General features: G+C 46.9%; 1 protein-coding gene across 5 annotated transcripts in view; it reads right to left on the reverse strand.

The window, feature by feature from the left end:
- The window catches only part of PDE2A (phosphodiesterase 2A), a 386253-nt gene that overhangs the window by 131906 nt on the left and 235465 nt on the right, over window positions 1-18882 (reverse strand). The window lies entirely within an intron of this gene.

The following is an 18882-nucleotide window of genomic DNA, read 5'->3' on the forward strand; positions in this document are numbered from 1 at the left end:
GGGGGAGGCGTGGCCCGGGCTATTTAGGGCCAGGCACGCCCGGGGATCGCCCTCTTTTCCCCCTTGCCCAGCTGAGGAGCGGTTTTCCCATCCCACCCACCCTTAGATTAGGCAGGCTTGGCGTTGCTATGGACTTCGGTTGGTCGCCGCAAGGGGCCTGGTGGGAATTTTTCCAAGTTGGCGCAATTTCCGGCCTTTTGGTTTTTTCGCCTACCTCGTAGCAATCGTCACAACTTTCTCGGTATTGGCGGTTAGGCATTGGCATGGGGCAATGTTAGACAAATGGAGGGGGGGAAGGAAGCGCCATCACCTTCCCCCAATGTGAAGGGGTAGTCCGGTAGAGGACTCCGGGGGGCGTGGCCTTGTCCGAAGCCTTGTGAGGTAGGGCCCCCGGCACGCCCCCGAGCGGTGACGCCCGTGGGATCCTAGTTGGCGTACTTCAACAGGACTCCCGCGATTGTGTTCAACCCTTCCCGGTCACCATGCCGGGTAGTCAATAGGAGCCAATGCGTAAGGCCAATACCTTCAATTTCCGTAATCAATAAAGTTGTGGCCTTTTATGCCCATTAACCTTACATCATTGTGTCCGTGTCTTTATTTCACTGGGGGAGGTGACTTGCCACGCAAAGGAGCGACAGGGTGGAAATCTCTAAAACGTGCAATGATTCAATGGGCAAGAGATTTTAGATATATCCTACAATTGGCAGCATGGGAAAAGCTTTGGGGAGAGGAGCTAAAATTTACAGTGCGTTATACACTGCAAGAAAACTATATGAAGATGATGTGCAGCGGGTATTTAACACCCAGTAAGTTAGCGGAAATGTGTAGGACTGTTATGTACTGAGTTGAATAGGATCCAAAAGGCAGCAGTCTGATTGGTCCTAGAACAATAGGATTCAGAATGCAGCAGTCAGACTGGTCGTAGAACAATAGGATTCAGAATGCAAAAGTCTGATTGGTCCTAGAACAATAGGACCCAGAATGCAGCAGTCTGATTGGTCCACAGGAGCCACCCAATCCAGCTCCAGGTGGAAATGAATCCGCAACCTGATTGATCTACAGGAGACTCCTGGAATTAGCCAATCACGTGGGGCCCATTGTGTAAATAATGTACAGTGGTGCCTCGCAAGACGAAATTAATTCGTTCTGCGAGTCTTTTTCGTCTTGCGATTTTTTCGTCTTGCAAAGCACGGACTTTGGAAAAGCTTCAAAAATCACCAAAGTCTTCAAAAACCTCAAAAAAGGCTACCACACAGCGTGCTATGAGTTGCTCCTCGAAGTGAATGCACGGTTTTAAGAAAAAGGAAACAAACTCACAAGACAAAGGAAACAAACTTGCAAGACGTTTTCGTCTTGCGAAGCAAGCCCATAGGGAAATTTGTCTTGCGAAGCAACTCAAAAAACCAAAAAAAACTCTTTCGTCTTGCGAGTTTTTCGTCTTACAAGGCATTCGTCTTGCGAGGTACCACTGTATATAAAGCAGACATTCTGGGGGAACTTCCATTCCTCCTCACCACTATGAGCTGAATAAAGAGCATGAAATCCACTCTTGACTTTGAGTATATTTCAAGGACTAACTCACATGTCTGTTGGAAACGTAAGGAAAAAGAGAACACTTTTTAACCACATGTGGTGGAATTGTAATAAGAGAAAGGAATTCTGGGAAATGATATATAATGAATTTTTTTGGGGGGGTGTACCCATTTAAAATAATCTTTGTTAAAAGACCAGAAGCCTTTCTCTTAGGAATTTTAGGTGCAGATATACTGAAAGACTTGAGAAGACTGTTCATGTACGGGACTATAGCTGCAAGGACGCTGTTCGCCCAGGGATGGGAAGAGCATAGGATGCCAACAAAGTCAGACTGGCAGGTGAAATTACTGGACTATGCAGAGATGCCAGATTGACTGGGAAAATCAGAAACCAGGAGGATCAAAATTTCAACAGAGAATGGGATAAATACAGATTGTATCCAAAACTGAAAACACAGATGGCATCTAACATTGTAAACACCTGAACTCTTTGGCAGGGTTTCAATAACTCTTGCAATCTTACAAAGATTTTGAACATATTGGAGCACTATAATTTGGATGAACAATAATATGCAGTTGATTATGATATTGAAAAGACCCACGGTGGGGAGGAGGGAAGTTCTAAGATTCAAAAGAATTTTAGTTCTATTTTAAAATGTGAATGTGTTAACTGTGAATTATTTTGTAAAACTAATAAAATTTATTTCCAAAAAAGGAGGAAATTTCTAAAATGTTGCATGACAGGGAGAAAGTGGGTAGAGAAAATGTTTTCTCCCTCCCTCTTAACAATAGAACTTGCAGACATCCCATGAAGATGAGTCTTGGAAGATTCAGGAGAGATGAAAGAAAGTCCTTCTTCATGCATTGCTGAGTTAAACTGTGGAACTCCCTGCCACAGGAAAAGTGACAGCCACCAACAGAGGATTGGCCAAATTCATGGAGGAGGAGAGGGCTATCAGTGGCTACTAGGAAGGATGTTTTAGCTCTGGCCCCACACTTGGATCCCTCTCCTCCATAAATTTGGCCAATCCTCCTTTAAACCCAGCCAGGTTGGTGTCAATTCATGCTCTTGTGCATGAATCCTGTTTGCTGATTTCCCACTGGGGCATCTGGCATGTGTTTGGCCACTGGGAGAACAGGATGCTGGCCTGAGATGTGATCCAGCAACCTCCTCTGATCTTATTGTATTCTTAAGGCAGCCTCACATAAGCACTGCAGACATTATTCTTCATGTCTTGTGGATTCAGCGTCACAAAGTATGTAGCTCCTGTTCTTGTTTCCGTTAACTGAGTTAAGATTAAATGGTCAAAGGCCTGGAAACGATGCCTTATGAGGAACGGCTAAGGGAGCTGGGCATGTTTAGCCTGGAGAAGAGGAGGTTAAGGGGTGATATGATAGCCATGTTCAAATATATAAAAGGATGTCACATAGAGGAGGGAGAAAGGTTGTTTTCTGCTGCTCCAGAGAAGCGGACACGGAGCAATGGATCCAAACTACAAGAAAGAAGATTCCACCTAAACATTAGGAAGAACTTCCTGACAGTAAGAGCTGTTCGACAGTGGAATTTGCTGCCAAGGAGTGTGGTGGAGTCTCCTTCTTTGGAGGTCTTTAAGCAGAGGCTTGACAACCATATGTCAGGAGTGCTCTGATGGTGTTTCCTGCTTGGCAGGGGGTTGGACTCGATGGCCCTTGTGGTCTCTTCCAACTCTATGATTCTATGATTCTACATACTTTATGGGTTTCATTTCGTATTTTTATGTTGCGAACTGCCCTGACATCATCGGATGAAGGCTGGTATACAAACTTAATAATGATGATGATAGGAATGGCATTATATGCAATTTGACTATTCTCCAAACCTGCCCTACTGCACCATTGAGAAAGTCTTTGCAGAATTCAGCTGCACCAGTGTTGTCTAGAGTTGTTGCACCAGCACTGGGAAGCACCACAACTCGTGTGTGTGTGTGTGTGTGTGTGTGTGTGTGTGCATGTGTGTGTGTGAAAAGGTAAAGGTAAAAGGCAAAGGACCCCTGGATGGTTAAGTCCAGTCAAAGGCAACTATGGGGTTGCGGTGCTCATCTCGCTTTCAGGCAGACAGCTTTCCGGGTCACGTGGCCAGCAGGACTATACTACTACTGGCACAACGGGACACCAAGGCAGAAACCAGAGTGCACGGAAACACCGTTTACCTTCCCGCCGGAGCGGTACCTATTTATCTACTTGCACTGGTGTGCTTTCGAAGTGCTAGGTGGGCAGGAGTTGGGACAGAACAATGGGAGCTCACCCTATTGTGCGGATTCGAACCGCCAACCTTCTGATCGGCAAGTCCAAGAGGATCAGTGGTTTAGACCACAGCGCCACCCGCAGCCCTTGTGTATGTGTAGCAGCCAGGGAATGGCCTCATCCACTTTCTGCTCTGCCTAGCTGAGAATAGAGCCCTTCTCTAAAAACGCCTATAAATCAAATCTCCCCTATATCAATGGCCACAGAAGACCTGTGAGGCAACAGTGTGTACCTGGAGGTGTGCCACAATTTGGTTGCATAACCACAGATATCCTGGGGAGGTGGACTGGCGGGGGTGGGGGTGGGGAATAAGAAGCTTTTATAAATGGCTCAGAGCAATTTTTCTACTTTTAGAGGACAATGGGGCTCTTGCTATTTTCAGAGCATCCTTTTTCTTTTCTTAGGACAGGAGCCTATTTGGGAGCAGAAAAAAAGAACGAAAGTAATTTTTCCATGATCGCTGGCTCCAATTTTTCATAACCAGCCAGATATAGCAGGGCAAAAATAATGGGCTTTCCTTCTGATATGAGAAAGAATCTTCTCCACGGACCGCACGATCTTGGAGTTAAGTTTGACGCACAAAGTTAACTCTTCTCTGCTTTGCACATGCTTCTAATTTGTGGAAATTGAAGGCGCTCCTAGGCAGGGATGGTGATAAGGGGGGGAAGGTGGAACAAATTATTGGGGCCTGGGGGTCCAGAAGGAGGCTTGGGGTCCAACTAGATCAGTCACCCCCAAACTCAGCCCTCCAGCTGTTTTGGGACTACAATTCCCATCATCCCTAGGTAACAGGAACAGTGGTCAGGGATGATGGGAACTGTAATCCCAAAACAGCTGAAGGGACGAGTTTGGGGGTGCCTGAACTAGATTATAGGATATGTTTTATGTAATTCCTAATAATATATCTATTTATTTCCTGTTCAGTGCATGCACAGTTCTGAATCACGGCGTGCAAACTTTTGCTGTGAACTGAGTACTTCCAACTCTCTAGGAACATTCACTCCTGTGTTTTGATCCGGCACAGTCTCATCTTGTTATTCACAGTCGCATTTGCATGCTTTCATAAGTGAACCCTGTGCAAATTCAACAAGGTGTGATGTCCACTACATTGTGGTACACATGCACATTCAAAATTTAAAGCATATGCTTAGTTCAGCTGCAATCGTGTGAGCACTTATATTATTGATATCAGTCACTAGGATCTTAATATTCACAACAGGTAAGAATATTATCACATGAATTCTCAACACAAAAAAAAATGAGATTTGGATGAGTTTTGGATGACCATGTTTCAGGGGTGCTTTACGTGCGATTCCTGCATTGCAGTGGGTTGGACTAGATGACCGCTGGAGGATCCCTTCCCTGCAACTCTTTGATTCTAACACCACACATTTACTTGATATCCCCTGTAAAGATTTCTAGTCAGTTTACCTTTGCAGGAGGGTCATGGACTACTGTTGCAGTGGTGGTCAGGAGAGAACAGATATTGCATTGATAAGCAGTGGAGGGCAGGCCCCATTTGGACTTGTGGGGCAGAAGGCAAGACAGCCTATGGTAGGCGGAGCCACAGCCAAGGAGAGGCGGAGCCAACAGATTTCAGCTTGCCAGATGCAATGTTTCCTTCCCCACACATCACACACTCTTCCAGAGGGTTCTCCTCACACCCACACACCCAGGAAGCCAGCTTTGCTTCTCCGTGGTGAAATAAGATTCTGGCAGATTCCGTTACTTCTGGGTTACCATGGGATGCAAGCTGAAAACACTCAACCTGAAGCAGTGGCGTAGCGTGGGGGGTGCACGGGGGGCCGGCCGCACCGGGCGCAACATCTGGGGGTTAGTAATAATAATAATAATAATTTATTATTTGTACCCCGCCCATCTGGCTGGGTTTCCCCAGCCACTCTGGGCGGCTTCCAACAGAGATAAAAAATACACTAAAATGTCACATATTAAAAACTTCCCTGAACAGGGCTGCCTTCAGATGTCTTCTGAATGTCAGGTAGTTGTCCATCGCCTTGACATCCGATGGGAGGGCATTCCACAGGGCGGGCGCCACCACCGAGAAGGCCCTCTGCCTGGTTCCCTGCAACTTGGCCTCTCGCAGTGAGGGAACCGCCAGAAGGCCCTCGGTTAGGGTTAGGGTGCGCAAATCCATGGGTTAGGGGGCGCAAATCCACGGGTTAGGGGGCGCAAATTACTTGCCTTGCCCCGGGTGCTGACAACCCACGCTACGCCACTGACCTGAAGCATCTTTAACCTGAGGTATGACTGTTTTGAACACAAAAAACAGCAACCATTTGTTGCAGACAAAGGACAGCTGGACATATAAAGGGCCCCTTTACCTTCAGGAGCTTAGGGCCTCATCAAACCTAAATCCGGCCCTGGGAACATCCTAAGGAACAGTGGGACGTTCCAATATCAAATCAGAAACCTGGATGGCTTCTCTAAATCAGGGACATGGCTGGAAACTGGAGATACCTGGAGTGTCTGCTAGATGACCCTGGGGGTCCCTTCCAACTCTACAATTCTTTGCTTCTTTGTCCAGAGTGCTTTTGCCTCGCCATTGATTAACTGCAGCCATAAGCCATAAGCACCTGAAATTGAAGAGAGAGGCTTCGAACGAGCTCCGTCTCTCTCGCACACACTCCTTCGCTTTTGTGCAAGCATCTGCAGCCTGCGAGCATCTTTGCTGTCCCTCGAGGCCGGGTGTCATTGATCATCAGGACATACTTTAGCTGTGTTGTGATGCTTATGGACGGATCGATGCAGCTCACAAGCCCATCGCAGGGCCTAGTAATGAACTCAGAGAGCAGGCGCTGCAGGGAGGGTGTGGATTATAGCTTAGCTAGTGAGGAGAGGCTGAAAGGCGGCGGAGACTGGGGGAAATACGTGGAGGGCAGGAGAGAAAAATCTGCAGCAGGGAGGCAGGGCACCCTAAATATTTTGGCACACCACCCCAATCTCCAAGTGGGGTGAGATTCCAGGGGTTCCTGACGCTTGCCCAGGGTTTGGGTTTCCTTCTGGGAATGAGGCACAGAGGAGACCACAGTGGCTCGATGATATATGGTTTGTTTACAGCATAGTTGGCAAACTAAGGCCCGGGGGCTGGATCTGACCCAATCGCCTTCTAAATCCGGGAATCAGCGTGTTTTTACATGAGTAGAATGTGTCCTTTTATTTAAAATGCATCTCTGGGTTATTTGTGGAGCCTGCCTGGTGTTTTTACATGAGTAGAATGTGTGCTTTTATTTAAAATGCATCTCTGGGTTATTTGTGGGGCATAGGAATTTGTTCATTTTATTTTATTTTTCAAAATATAGTCCGGCCCCCCACAAGGTCTGAGGGACAGTGGACCCGCCTCCTGCTAAAAAAGTTTGCTGACCCCTGATTTACAGGTATATACAACCTGAGATGATGGAAGGGATCACAGCATGAAGGGGTTTGAGAGCCAGTGTGGTGTAATGGTTAAGAGTAATCTGGTGAACCAGGTTCGCATCTCCGCTCCTCCACCTGCAGCTGCTGGGTGACCTTGGGCCAGTCACACTTCTCTGAAGTCTCTCAGCCCCACTCACCTCACAGAGTGTTTGTTGTGGGGGAGGAAGGGAAAGGAGAATGTTAGCCGCTTTGAGACTCCTTAAAGGGAGTGAAAGGTGGGATATCAAATCCAAACTCTTCTTCTTCTTCATTAACACCCCAAAGCGTCTTGCTTCTCTCACAGCTGCAGCCTTGAATTCAAGCAGAAATCAGGCATGGCTCCTGCTTCCTGGCTTCCCAGCCTGCAGCTTGTTTATAGCTTGCACACAACTCAACTCTCAGTTTTGGCCTTTGTCTTTCCAACTACATGACAGTTGAGAAAGGGAGGGGACCCTTTTTTCTCTCTCTGGCACAGAGCCACTTCCTTTGTTGCCTTAATGACCCCTGCTTAGGCCATTACCTCACCAGGAAGCTAGCCTGGCTATTTCAGGAATTTGAACCCTTGTTTAGATTTTAGCACTTGCTGGAACCAGGAATTAGAAGGGTCTCGGAATACAACTGACTGTGGGAGAAGCAACACCCTTTTGGGCTGTTGATGCTGCGAACCCGTCCATCGTAGCCTCAGGTTGTATATATGTGTAAATAAACAACCTCTTCTACAGACACTGTAATCTCTGCTGTGCCTCAATCTCAAAAGGAATCACAAACCCTGGAACCACTGGAATCTCACAGAACTCGGAGATTGGGGGGTGGGGGCGGGACCTGCAACAATTTATTTCTTGCGTGTGTCCTAATGGAAATGTTCTTGCAGACACTTTGGGCTCTGCTTGTGAGCCATCACTAAATAAAGTCTGGCCACTTGGGAATGGTGTGAGCCTCCATTCTCGAACCCCAAAGGGAAGCTTCCCCCACACCGGCCCCTTTCTCCCCACCCCTAACCCCCCCACCCCATTCCATGGGAATGTTGTTATTCCTGTCCCGCAGCCCAGTGCCTTGCCCCAATGTCCCAATATTCCTAAAGGGTCCTGGAGCATCCAGTTTGAGAGGAGAGGCCGAGAGGTAGTACAGTGGACTGTACAGTGGCCTGGCATGCTCTGGTCCATGGGGTCACGAAGAGTCGGACACGACTAAACGACTAAACAACAACAAGTACAGTGGACGCTCGGGTTGCGAACGTGAAGCACGTTCACAACCCGCAGCGCCGCATCTGTGCACGCACGGGTTGTGATTTGGCGCTTCTGAGCATGTGCATGTGCTGTAACCCGTTCCGGTACTTCTGGGTTCAGCACAGTGCGCAACCTGAACTCACGTAACCCGAAGCATCTGTAACCCGAGGTATGATTGTACTACGAAGTTCGCTCTGGCCTGGACTCACATTCTACCATGTCCCCAATACTCAACAACATGTCGACATCTACTTTGGCAAATCATAGAAGAAAAAGCTGGACCTGCCCATCATGCTATGAATAACAGCACGAGGCTGAAAATGGAAGAGATGCCTTGTACTAATTTTGCATTTGAAACTGGGTATGTATTTTTGCTTTAATAAATCAGCATATAATCAGTTTAATGTGTCAGTGAGACCATATTTTAAAATATTAAGTCGATCAGCTGTGTGTCATCTAGCCTGTATGCCAGCTGCATGTCATCTGCTCCTTCCCTCTAAATTATAAGACAGTCTCCTCAGAGTGCAGCAAGACCAGTACCAGAAGAATTCTTGTTGGTTCACTTTTGTTTTACTTTGTAGTTATATACTTAAACATTGAATTGGTGGGGTTTGTTAGTTTGTTTTGGTAACACTGATTTATTCTGCATTTGTTGAATTGTTGATTTTTGTCATTTGACTTATTAACATGTTCTGTAATTTGCACAGTGGTACCTCAGGTTACAGACGCTTCAGGTTACAGATGCTTCAGGTTACAGACTCCACTAACCCGGAAATATTACCTCGGGTTAGGAACTTTGCTTCAGGATGAGAACAGAAATCACGCGGTGGCAGCAGGAGGCCTCATTAGCTAAAGTGGTACCTCAGGTTAAGAACAGTTTCAGGTTAAGAACGGACCTCCGGAACGAATTAAGTACGTAACCAGAGGTACCACTGTATGTTTGTATTTTCAAGGCTTTGGAGTTTTTGAATGTTTGCTGTGAGCTGCTTTGGGCATAGCACATTGTGGAAAAGCAGCACACAGTGCTGCCCCGCAAGACAACGAAAACGTCTTGCGAGTCTTGCGAGTTTTTTCCCTCCCCCCCCCCTTTTCTAAGCCGCTAATAGTCGCTAATAGCGCTAATCCGCTAAGCCGCTAATGGCCGTGCTTCGCAAGACGAAAAAACCGCTAGATGAAGAGACTCGCAGAACGAATTATTTTCATCTTGCGAGGCACCACTGTATAAGTAAGCTAAATCATTAGTCAACGTCATCAGTCCCACTGCAAATACCTGAGAGACGGATCCCTTTGACGCTCTTGGCTCTGGCTGTTATTCCGACAGGGCCGTATCTCCAGCTGCTCAAAAACACTGGAGACACATGCACTGTAGAATACAGCCAGGCCTTCCTTGCCGTGGGCTCCGTCAGGTGCTGCCCGTTTGGGGGCTCTGTTTCTGGGTGAGGCTCCATCCGAGATGCTGCCTATCCCGTCCCCAAAGCCTGCCTAGGGGACCCGGAGGCACCAGCAACAAGAACCCTGAGCATTTGCACCCATCCTAGCCCAACCCGACGCTTTGCAGAACACTTTCGGGAGAAGAAGAGGCTCAAATCCATCGGTTGGGTGGCTCCTCAAATGCCTCCTTCCAAGCTGGTGCCCAGCGTCTTGCTCTGCTTTCCTTTGGACCACATCAGGGAGGCCCAGAAGGAGGGTCTTGCCATCTGGGCAGCCCAGGACCCCCAGACACGCTGCCCAGGAGGTCACTTCGGTGCGCAGCAAAAGCAATGCGGGGGGCAGCAGTGAGGAGCTACTGGTCTCTGCAGTCACAGCAGGCATTGGGATTCTCCAGTAGTTTGACTTGACCCCAGGGACAAACTCTGTTGTCTCTCAAGACAGATGGATGCCAACACCGACCCAACCCAGGGGTAGCATATGGCTGGACTGAGCTACCTTCAGATGGAAGGGATGTGATCCATGAGAGGCAGTCAAGTACAACATTCCTTGTAACGCTAGAGAAGACATGCTAGGGAATGTTTGGTCCAGCCAGTCGAAACTTCCTGTTCCTCCTGCCTGGAGCATCCTTCCTTTTACATGTGCTAGAAGGTGGGCGTGACCTAACCTGTCCAGGTAACAAAAGGACGAGTCACGCAGCACACCTGTCTCTTTTTGACTTCCTTCTTCGTTTGACCAGCTTCTAGCTAGGACTGCTCTGCCAGATCTCAGCTAGCAGAAGCACTGGGATTATTCCCCCATATGGAGTAGATCCACATGTACATATTTGTAACTAAGTCTGCCTTCAGGAATCCATCTGTGAACTGATGTGAGTAAACTTTTATCATCTTTGAATAAGATTGTGGTGTCTTTACTCTTTTTAAGAGGGATTCAAGGGAATTTACCAGGAACGTACAGTTCAATCTGAGACAGAATTAATTGTATAATAGTGAGAGGCTCGCACGAGCCTGCAACCAGTTATCTGCTATGTGTGAAAAGGGGAATGTAAAACTCTGCTAAGTAAAGGAACTTCCTAGTGCAAGTTAAGGAAGGATATTAATAAACAATATATCCTCTCCTGCCTCCCTGAACATTCCCACAATAGAGACTTCAGGTCTCTCTGTAAGTTTTCTTTTTCTTTATTTTTTAAAAAATACGCAAGCAGAGGGTAAACAAAGCTTGTTGAAACAGCACCTGATTTGCTAACAGAGCAGTGAATCCCCACTTGGCCATCATGGCACTTGCTGGGTGTGGCCTGGGGGGGGCAAGTTGCTGCCTCTCTCAGCCCCTCAGGGCTTCAGTGAGGAGCATAGCTGTCAAGTGTCCCTTATTCCAGCGCCATGTCCCACTGCTGTCCCTTATTGATGGATGTCCCTTAAATGTCCCTTAAATGATGTCCCTTAAATTTCAAAGGAAGCAGCTCCTCTCCCTCCCTCCCTGCCAACCAGGGAGGAGGGAGGCTCCAACTGTGTTGCTTGGCTGTGTTGCTCACCCAATAAGAAGTCTAAGAACGACTGGGGGGTGGAGCTTGCATGCCTTGCGTGTGGCTAGTTAATGCAAGCTGAGGAGGTTTTTGAATGCTGGACGCCATTTTGTTGCACGTGCTGCTGCAAACTTTGCAGTGCAAAGCCAGGCCGGGGAGCCATCTTAAGTTGAAGCTGCATAGGCCTTGTGGTGCATGTGATTCAGATTCTAGTCAGTTGAACCTCTGGTTACAAAGTTGGTTGGACAGTGTTCTCGAAGCTACCAGCATGAATCATAGAATCATAGAATCATAGAGTTGGAAGAGACCACAGGGGCCATCGAGTCCAACCCCCTGCCAAGCAGGAAACACCATCAGAGCACTCCTGACATATGGTTGTCAAGCCTCTGCCTAAAGACCTCCAAAGAAGGAGACTCCAGAGTTTGACCAGACTGCAGGAGGACAGGAAGACTGGAGTGCCTGGAACAGGTGAAGCTGCAGGTCCCTTATTTTGGCTGCTGGTCCCTTATTTTCAAGGCTGCTGGTCCCTTATTTTCAAATCTGTAAGTTGACAGCTATGGTGAGGAGTGGGATGGAGAGCTGAGTAATGCCACCCTGAGCCCCATGGAGGTAAGGGTGGGGTATAAATGCAATAAATAAGAATTAAATAAAAATGCTGGGCTGGATAGAAAACGAGTCTGAGCCGGCATTAAAAGACATCTGAAGGCAGCCCTGTTTAGGGAAGTTTTTAATGTTTAATGCTGTACAGTATTGTGTTTTTAATATTTGGTTAGGAGCCACACAGAGTGGGCGGGGTATAAATAATACATTATTATTATTATTATTATTATTATTATTATTATTATTATTACAAATACTTTGGACAATATGGATAGATTTAAAATATGGATGATGAAATAACATGCAGTTGAAAATGCTGACAATAGGACCCTTGGAGGGAATGGTGGAAAGTCTATAGAGATTCAGAGAAATCTCTAAATGAGTATGTATTTGATGCTGTTGTAATTTCACACTTGTAAAATCAAATAAAAATTATTTATGGGGGGGAAAAGCAGATTCTGGCGCAACAAAGGTGACCTGATTCTTAGTCCTTTGAATGAAATGCCTACTCCCTCCCTTAACCCTTAGGGGTGCACAGATTGAAATGGAAGCAAGAACTCCTAACATTCAGGGTGAAAGTGAATGTGATCCCTGTACCCTGTCCTAATGGGACGGCTGTAGTGAGCCCTGCCACAACACATGCAAATAATAATAATAATAATAATAATAATAATAATAATAATAATAATAATTTATATCCTGCCTTCCCCAGCCGAAGCCGGGCTCAACACTAAAATAGTGCAACATTCTGAAAACAAAATCCCCTGTCCTCCTAATGGGGTGAAGACTTCTTCATCTCACTGCACAAACCCATGTTTTTTCACTCCAGTCGGGCAGTCAGGGATGGTTAGGGAGCTTGTTTGAGTATCTGCTCCCCATTAGGGACCCAGCTAGATGGAAAAGAGGAAGGAACACAAGGGAAGGCAGGAGGCTGTCCGTAAATAATGAAGCTCACTGTTCCATTTCTTGGTGCACAGCGGAGGCTGCCCAGGAGAGAAGCAGGCGCTCGCTCTCCTGTTGTTGCAGAAGGATTTATGGCGCCAAGGAGGCCTATTATATTTGGGAACAGGCAGGCTCTGAAAATAAGGTGGCGTTCCTCGCCGCCCTTGTCTTTTGCCATCGCATTCCTGTGCCTGGAGGGATAACTTCTGCGCCTCATTCTACCGCTAAGTTTATTCCAACCTTTTCCCCACAACAATTTATATGTCACTTAACTTCATAGTCTCTAAACAGCGCCCTGTGAGTTTACAAAAGGTAAATCAACTGGGAAACTTGCTTAAAATGGCTGCTTCCATAAATAAGTCACCAAGCAGCAGAGGCTAGACTATGGAAGAAGGAAGCAGTGGTGGACATCAACTTGGATAGACTTTAAAGCAGATTAGACACATTCATGGAGGAAGGGCTATTAGAATCATAGAATCATAGAGTTGGAAGAGACCACAAGGGCCATCGAGTCCAACCCCCTGCCAAGCAGGAAACACCATCAGAGCACTCCTGACATATGGTTGTCAAGCCTCTGCTTAAAGACCTCCAAAGAAGGAGACTCCACCACACTCCTTGGCAGCAAATTCCACTGTCGAACAGCTCTTACTGTCAGGAAGTTCCTCCTAATGTTTAGGTGGAATCTTTTTTCTTGTAGTTTGGAACCATTGCTCCGTGTCCGCTTCTCTGGAGCAGCAGAAAACAACCTTTCTCCCTCCTCTATGTGACATCCTTTTATATATTTGAACATGGCTATCATATCACCCCTTAACCTCCTCTTCTCCAGGCTAAACATGCCCAGCTCCCTTAGCCGTTCTTCATAAGGCATCGTTTCCAGGCCTTTGACCATTTTGGTTGCCCTCCTCTGGACACGTTCCAGTTTGTCAGTGTCCTTCTTGAACTGTGGTGCCCAGAACTGGACACAGTACTCCAGGTGAGGTCTGACCAGAGCTAGCAGCCACGATGGCTAGCAGCCACGATGAAGGTTATGTTCTGTCTCCACATTCATAATAATAATAATAATAATAATAATAATATCTTTATTGTCATTGCCCCCTCTCGGGGACAACGAGATTACTTGGCTGCTCCATCCACCCAGGTAGGGCACTCCACACAAAATCAAAACAACTCTAAAAACACTAATTAAAACAATACAGTATAATACTGCAAGGAAGATCTTCATTGCAGATGCGGAGACACTCACAATTTGTGCAGCACTTACTCCATAGCCGAATAGATAACATGTCCTGCCGACTATAAACAAGTCTATTTTGGCAGGACAAAAAAGCCAAATTCTGAGTTGAGGAGCAACCAGCCGCTGCATCTACACGTGCCGCCATCTTATCCTTATCGCCATCTTATTCAGAGGAAGAAATGCTTCTGAATACCAGTTGTTTGAAACCGCAGGAGGGGGGGAGGGCATCTGTGCTCGGATCCTGCTTGCGGGTTTCCCATAATGGGCATCTGCAGGAACAGGATGCTGGACTAGATGGGCCCTTGGCCGAATCCAGCAGCCTCTTTCTTACTCTGCTCCTAAGTTCAACAGGGAGGAAGGCCTGTCCGACCTCATCAGGAGAGGGAGACTTCTGCAGAATTAGGCCCATAATGTTGAACAGGTGAGCAGGTTTACTATGCAGCTGACAAACGCTGCTTCTTTCCCTGCATGAAACCAAATGCACATTTTAGAATTTTGCAAAGCAGGCATTAACCCGATGTGAAACAGAATGCACCTCTGAGCGAGGATACGTAAGGGTCAGAGGTGCAGCTAGATAATTTCAGATCCTGAATTTTGTGGGATGTGATATGTAAGTTGTTCAATAGTGGGAAAGATGGACGAAGGACACAGCTCTGTCAGATTCACAGCTCTTTATTGCAGCAGTTAGAACTGCTCCTGGAGTCAGACTGACTGCAGCCTAGCTGGCTGCTTTCTATAATACTAAGTAACTTGTAACAGTAGCAACGCCCAACTAGCTAACCAATCAGTGAGCGACAGTTCTCAATCCTTTATTTGCATACTGGTGGCCCTGAGTGAGAACTGCAGCTAATCTTAATACATAAGGTAAGTAGCAGTCAAGTACAACATTCCTTGTTTTCCTAGAGTGGACATGCAAGGGGATGTTTGGTCCAGCCAGTCGGAACATCCTGTTTCCTACTGGGCTGGGACATACTTCCTTTGCATGTGACTAGAGGTGGGCGTGACTTTACCTGTTCAGGTAACAAAAGCACAAGGCACGCAGCACTCTCTCTCTGTCTCTTTGACTTCCTCCGTTGTTGGAGCAGCTTTTTAGCTAGAAATGCTCTGTTGGCTTTTAGCCAACAGAGGACACTGGGATTATCTCCGTATGGGATAGATTCCACAACGTATATACTTTGTAACTAAGTCTTCCTTCAGGGATCCAACTGTGAACTGACGTTGTAAGGAAACTTCTTTTATTGACTTTAAATAAGATTGTCATGTCTTTATTCTTAAAAGAGGGATAAAAAGGGAATTTACCAGGCACATAAAATTCAATACTGAATTGTATGATAGTGAGAGGCTTAATAAAACCTGCAACCAGCTACCCGCTGTGTGTTTCAAAGGGGAATGTAAAACTCTGCTAAGTAAAGGAACTTGCTAGTGCAAGTTAGGAAGGCTATTAATAAACAATATATCCTCTCCTGCCTCCCTGAACATTCCCACAAATTTAGTGATCCCCATGGGCATTCATTCAGCTGTGAAGCATTCAGAGGCATCTTGCCCGCTGCTCACCATCTTCCTGTGCCATGATTTGCAAGAGCCACTATATTCCTAGAATTCTAGAATTGTAGAGTTGGAAGTGAGCTCAGGGGTCATCTAGTCCAATCCCATGCAATGCAGGAATTTCAGCTAAAGAATCCCTGATAGGTTATCCCTCATACAATAGAGCAACAAACAAACAGTTTCCCAGCCCTGGTTGTTTTTTAAAAAATCATTCCCCAGAGTTCAGCATCCTTTTCTGGCTCCTCTCAGCCAAGGCTACAGACCCTTCCGACTAAATACAGGACATGGAGGGGTGGTTAAGAGGGGAGATTCCCCCCCACACACCATCTAGTGCTGAAGAAGCTTCAAAGCAACCCCTTACAACTACTGCAGCCTAACAGGATGGCCCCTCTGGAATTTGTCACACACATGCACATGAATGTGTAAATCTGTCTGTGCTTGGCTACTCAGAGCTTAAATACATGAACTTTCACAAACCCCTTCAGAATCAGAAGAATCTTTATTTGCATCAGGCACTAGCCATAGCAATAAAATAAAATAAAACGTACTGAAAATGGAGGTAAAAACTTAACTACTGTATATTCTCGAGTATAAGCCAACCCGAATACAGTGGTACCTCAGGTTACATACGCTTCAGGTTACAGACTCCGCTAACCCAGAAATAGTACCTCGGGTTAAGAACTTTGCTTCAGAATGAGAAGAGAAATTGTGCTCCGGCGGCGCGGGGGCAGTGGGAGGCCCCATTAGCTAAAGTGGTGCTTCAGGTTAAGAAGAGCTTCAGGTTAAGAACGGACCTCTGGAACGAATTAAGTACTTAACCCGAGGTACCACTTTATAAGCCAAGGCATCTAATTTTAGCACACAAAAAACTGGGAAAACTTATTGACTCGGGTATAAGCCGGTTCACCACACCACAAACCTGGTGGTGGCGGCAGCGGTGGAGGAAGAACAAGCAGCCAGAAAGGGCTCCTTTCAGGCCGCTCGTCCCTCCGCCGCCCTCCTCACTCAAGTATAAGCCGAGGGGGGCTTTTTCAGCATAAAAAACGTGCTGAAAAAGTCAGCTTACACTCGAGTATATACGGTATAGAAAATACATTTTGGGGTTTACATCAATAATCAAAGAATAGATCTAATTCTAAGTGCCCCCACTAAAATCCCTGCAGTTTTTGTTGTCACCTGATCATCTTGATCTGCTAAAAGAAAGGACACAGTAGTAATGGCTGAGTGACCTGGAATGTACAATAATAGAGGGCTAATAACCTCACTCCTCAAATCTTTATAATGGGTGCAAGCCAGAAGCACATGAGCCACTGACTCACTCATCTTCACAGGGACATAACCGTTTTTCCAGTGGAATTTTTTGAAACCCCTTCAAACACATGCATTTGGAAAGGATCCCTAACTTGGCAGAGGGAGAGAGGGAGGGAGGGAGGGAGGGAGGGAGGACAAAACCATGTCAATACAGGACGTAGCATTTTGCATCAAAATACAGGATACAGGACAGGTGACAACCTCACATGGTGGAGATGGAGACGGTCTTGCTTCCCTTAAGCCCTTCTTGCTTCCCCTCCACCCTTTTGTGGGGCGGCAGCGGCTCCCTAAATCACTCCCCCCTTGCAGGGCCGACCATAAATTTGGAGGATTAAAAGGATGCCAGGCTTTCCACCAGAGCTCTTTCTTCTCCATCGAACTCATCAGCCAGGGGAAAGGTCATGGCTGGCGGCTCAGAACAACCCGAACGTGCTGGATGCCTTCAAAGCTGACAGATGCTTTGAAGAAATCGTCAAGCCCCAAGGTTTGTTCACAACAACACCACCATCACAACACACAGCCCTCGGCTGCCCGCGCTCGCAGCGGAGAGGAATCGCTGGTGACAGCCTGGGAGAGGACAGCAGGCATGCAAAGCCTGTAACCTTGCCCTCCCTCCCGACAGCTGGGGAGCCCCGTAGGGAGGAGGAAGTGGGTTGTGTGGCCTAGTGAGCTAGTCGCAAAAATGGGGCTATGTCTTCAAGGACACGAGAGAGAATCCCTGGCTCAGATCAAGCTCTGTTTAACTGGGCTTAAGCAGGACCGGTGCAGAACAGGACAGTCTGGCTGGACCTTTTCATGGCTGTATTGAGCATTGGCAGATTGCCAGGGTACGTGCAAAGATGCTGAAGGCAAAAGTGGCCACCTGTCAGGATGCCCGGCCCCCAACGTCACCTGTCTCTCTTTGAGCCCTGGTCATCCCTGGCTGCCAAAGGTTCTGGATCTGACCAGCAGCACATCTACACCCCTGTGCAAATTAATTGAAACAAAGCCTGTTTTCTATCTTACTCGTAATCCTGTACTCAAAACAAACACGAAAAGTCAGTTGGTCATTATGGTGTCGGAAGCCTGCAGCCAATAGAAGGAATGATGCGCTCGCCACAATATATTGAGGTTCTACGAAAGAGAGTTATTCCAGAGCTGGAAAAGAGGTATCCTGACAGTACTGGGATATTGCAGCAGGACTTAGCCCCCTGTCACACATCAAAAGTCGTGAAGAAGTTCATGTCAGTGCAGCAAACACAGGTACTTGATTGGCCAGGGAATTTCCCAGATGTAAATCCCATTGAGAATTTGTGGGCTGTATGCAAAAGTTGCCTCCGTTCTGTAGACTGTGTGACTGGAGAAGCTCATTCAGGCGCTGATTCAAGTGTGGTACAGGGATCCGAAAAACAACAGTGACTGTTCAAAACTATTAAACACCATGCCAAACCGTGTTCAAATGCTGCTTAAAAATAGTGGAGGTTATATCCATTACTAATGTATGTATATGTGAGTTTTGTACATGTATATGTGAGATTTATACAATAAACTACATTGTTTGTTTCAATTAATTTGCACAAGGGTGCAGCTCAATGTCATGGACGCTGAGGAATGGTGGGAGGAAGCAGCTGGGGGACCCCCAAGGGAAGAAGGCTCAGAGCCTGGGAAGTGGTGGTGAGACGAGGATGGGCGGTCAGAGGGAGAAGAGAGAGAAGCCTGGGAAGAGGAGGTGTCAGAAGCTGAAGAGGGAACAGGGCTCAGTGAGCGGGTGGAGTCTGTGGCAGAGAGCAGTCCAAGATCAGAGGCAGAAGCTGAAGCAAGAGAGTGGGATGACGGAGGCCAAGAGGCAGAGATGAGTCAGGCCGG

The sequence above is a fragment of the Podarcis erhardii genome, assembly GCF_964252035.2.
Source record: "Podarcis erhardii genome assembly, chromosome: 4".
NCBI lineage: Eukaryota > Metazoa > Chordata > Lepidosauria > Squamata > Lacertidae > Podarcis > Podarcis erhardii.